This window comes from Mus pahari, chromosome 15 (assembly GCF_900095145.1).
Source record: "Mus pahari chromosome 15, PAHARI_EIJ_v1.1, whole genome shotgun sequence".
NCBI lineage: Eukaryota > Metazoa > Chordata > Mammalia > Rodentia > Muridae > Mus > Mus pahari.
In genome coordinates, this window is record NC_034604.1 from 72,782,415 (window position 1) to 72,786,729 (window position 4,315).

At 40.3% G+C, this 4,315-nt stretch overlaps 1 pseudogene; it reads right to left on the minus strand.

The window, feature by feature from the left end:
• Nucleotides 1-2,125: 2,125 nt before the first annotated feature.
• On the minus strand, nucleotides 2,126-3,294 carry LOC110332995 (annotated as a pseudogene).
• Nucleotides 3,295-4,315: the final 1,021 nt, after the last annotated feature.

Consider the following 4,315-nt stretch of genomic DNA (forward strand, 5'->3'; position numbering starts at 1 on the left):
AGACACTAGAATATTGAAGTGAAGCTTCTATGTAGGCACCCATTCTACCTCTCCATGGTCACACAGCCACCAGTTGTGTGGCTATTTTCTTCAGCAGTGAAGCCTTGCTGTCAGTTTGTGGAGAGCAACCTATTGTCTTGGCAATAACTTGGATTGTGTAGGGATTTCCATGGGACCCCTTTGGCCAACTACTCAATTGGGTGTAACCCAATCTCAATACTGGAAGCTTCATTTGGTGACAAGAGATGGCCACTTGTAATTCAGTCTCCACTGTTACTGGGAGACTTTTTAATAAAAAAAATTTTGTTCTGCTTATGGTCTTTTAGGTGAAGAAATGGTACATTTTAAATTATATACATGAATAAGCCCTAATGGAAGATAGAAAGCATATGGTTTTCTGTATTTTTTTTCTACTAAGCACAACTAAAAGTCCTTGGACTTTATTAGGATACAAAATAAAGAAAAGTACTAAGTTTAAAGGAATGTGGGTCAATAAAGTTGAAATTAATATTGACTTGGTAGTGAGTTACCTCATTTTTAAATCTTTTCTTCACAAAGTCTGAGCAAGATCCACACCAATGACAAAAACAATGTGCCTTAAATCTAGGAAAAGGACAGCCAGAATCTTAAGCCATAATCACTCTATTCTAGTCAAATGCCACAGAAACAATGACCAGCATCTACCCACCCATTTCAGCAAAGCCAATCAGGAGAGTTCTCCTCTGGGGTTCATGACCTCATCAACCACAGGTTTACAGTACATGAATCCCATTGTACTGGGAGGGATCTATTTGAAGCTCCTCGAGTCCAAGATGTAAGGGCCACTAGTTCACCTTTGTAGGTGGAACTTTCCAGGCTGTTCATTACTGCAGTTTGTGAGCCTTACAGTGGAGCAGGACTCCTGGTTGCTTTTCTCCTTTGGGAATCATCCTCAGACACTATGAGGTTCTAGTCCTCAGTGAGGAGGCTTCCAGATCATTCCAACTCAGTTCCTAAGTGTATGGTATCAGCACCAATGGGGTCTTACCTTCAGTTTCTGAAAGGCAGCCCAAGGTGATGGTAATAGCCTGTATTGCTTTGGGAATCTGTTGGATTTCCCTAAGCAACAACTCAAAAGCTAGAAATGGTTCTTTGGGCAGCATTATCAGCTAATCATTGAATTTGTGTGTATGTTTATTTTAAGTAAGTTAATAAAATAATGTTTCCCTGGAGCTTTTTGGAAACACCCTTAGTGTCATTTATCCCCCCTTCCTCCCTCCCTCCCTCCCTCCCTATCCTTCTTCGTGGCCCTCCTCTCCACTCCCCATTTTCCCATTTTGCCCTTCATAGCACCTGTGTCCTGTTGTCTCCCTCTCTAGAGTTACTTTTCTCCCTACCATCGTCCCTTCATACTTTGCTATTTTCTGTGGTTATTCTGGGTCATGTGCTCACATTTAAAGAATTAGAGCTAGGGTGAGAACACCCTCTTTGTCTTTATGGATCTGGGTCATCTCACTCAGGTATAATACTTTCTAGGTCCACTCATTTACCTGAAAGTTTTATGATTTTGCTTTTCTTTTCAGCTGAATAGAATTTCATTGCATTTATACACTACATTTTCATTAGCTAGTCATCCCTGCAAGGACATGTAGGTTGTTTTGATTTTCCAGCTACTGTGAATGCAGCTGGAATGACCACAGCCAAGTAAGTATCCGTGGAGTAGAATGTCTATTCCTTTGGGCATATGCTGAAGATCTCTACCATATGACCTAGCTATACTACCCTTGAAAATGTTCTCTAAAACCCATCCTTGAACGTCAGCTTACAAACCACTTTGAGTTTCTCGGGGCATTCAAAGAAAATAAAAAGAAGGCCCAGTGACCTCATCACATCGGTCTAACTTGGAGTCTTAGATCTCTGGTCAGCACCCACTCCCTTTTGTCCAGCAATTACTGCTCCAACCAGTGTATGTTGATAATTTCTAAAGTTAGTTATATTAACTGGAAAAGGTGGAAAGTGGGTCTTTATCATCTTGTCTGATAAAGATTTTGCTTAGTAAATATATTTTAGAAGTTATAATCAAGACAAAAGTTCCAGTTTGTATTATTACCCAGAAGTCAATGGACTTGATATTGCTTATTCAATCTCAATCTGGAGTTTCCCACTGGTGACTTGGGGGGGAGGGGCAGCGAACTTCATTGATGGTATTCAAGAAAGTAGGACTCCCTTGGCCCCTCCAATTATTGTGGGTGTCTGGGATGGAAACTCTGAGGGAGATGCTCAGGGCTGAATTGTGACAGGGACTTCTCAGCAGCTGATGGCCTTTCTCTTGTTCTAATTCCTTGTGGGCCATGTAGGCCATGAGGCCCACCACTCTGTTGCTGTAGCTGTATTCATTCTCATACAAGGAAATTAACTTTACAAAGTTGTCATTGAGAGCAATGCCAGTACCAGCATCAAAGGTGGAAGGGTGGGAGTCACTGCTAAAGTTGCAAGAGACAACCTGGTCCTCAGTGTAGCTCAGGATGCCCTTTATTCTGACCCTCAGATGCCTGTTTAACCACCTCCTTGATGGCATCATACTTGACAGCTTTCTGCAGGTGGCATATTCATTCCATGACAAACACATCGAAGATAGAAACATGGAAGGCCATGTCAGTGAGCTTTCTGTTCAGCTCTGGGATGACCTTGCAGCTTTAGTAGCACCAGTGGATACAGGGATGATATTCTGAGCAGCCCCGTGGTCATCATGCCACAGCTTTCCAGAGGGGCCATTCACAGTCTTTTGAGTGGCAATGATGGCATGGACTGTGGTCATGAGTCCTTCCATGATGCCAAAGTTTTCATGGATGACCTTGGCCAGGAAGGCTGAGCAGTTGGTATTACAGGAAGCATTGCTGACAATCTCGAGTGAGTTGTCGTACATCTCGTGGTTCATACCCATCACAAGTGTGGAGGCATTGGCAGAAGGGGGAAGAGAGGATAACCTTTTGGTTCCACCATTCAAGTGGGCCCAAGTCTTTGCCATGGTGGTGAAGGTACCAGGATATACCACATAGTACTCAACACCAGCCATTTGTTGTCAGTGGGAGCTCACTCCTGGAAGATGGTGATGGGCTTCCTGTTGATGACAAGCTTCCCATTCTCATCCTTGACTGTGCCATGGGTGGAGTCATACTGGAACATGTAGACCATGTAGTTTAGGTCATTGAAGAGGTCATTGATGGCAACAGTCTCCACTTTGCCAGATGATCAGACAGCCCTTGTAACCAGGCGCCCAATACAGTCAAATCCATTCACTTTGACCTTCACCATCATGTCCAAGGGACAAGGTTGGCATTGCACAAGAAGATGCACCTGTCTCTGAAACAGGGAGGAGCAGAGAGCCCACAACTGACTTTTTACTGCTTAACTATCCCATGTGCTCTCTCTCTGATCATATATACTTAATCCAATTATTCAGAAATGACATTTTAAATAAGATTGCATAATTTCATAAATGTAGCTTCTTTAATGTGACCTGGTACTAAATCAACATTCAAGTCTTTTACATGTTAAATAAAAATATTTAACTGGAAGCTTTGGGTTTGTCTAAAATGAAATGAAACTAGAGAATATGTCCTCAGGTAGAGGTATTAGAAGGAAAATCTATTGGTCTCCTGTCTAAATGGTGTGCCATCTGCAAAGCAGTGAGAATCTATGGTTTGTCACTCTGTCAGATACATTCACCTTACATAATAGCCAGTTGGAAGATAAAAGCATGTTTTGAGATAGGAAAAGTTTCAAGAATAATGTTATAATAAAAATATCCATTAAATCTTTGCATTCTGTGCTTTATAATGTATCAGTGATTAATGCTGCAAATGGAAGCATTTTAATGATAATAGTAATTTATTTTATAATTTAGATGGATATGGTATCATCTCATTATAACAAACATTATAATTTTCTTCAGCAATCTTATTTTACCACATACTAAAAGCCATACCTAGTATGTAGAAGAAATCATTTTACCCTTGGGTTTATTTGTCCAAAAACAGGAACTAACCCATAAGGAAAAAACTGTATGTATAATTTTTACATCATATGCTATTATACTAGAAATAATTTGCTCATGAATGAAAATAAGATTTCTCATATATCCTTCCTACAGATGAATCTTGTTCAGTCCAGTTTACTGTATATTAAGTCATGACATTTTATCCTCCTAAACTATAGCTTCATGAGGTGGAAGAATTATTTTACTCCTCTGATTTCATAATAAGGAAAACTTAATAATACAGCCATTAGCAAGTCCTATGTCATCAAATAGATTAAATTTTCTGTTAGAGGAATA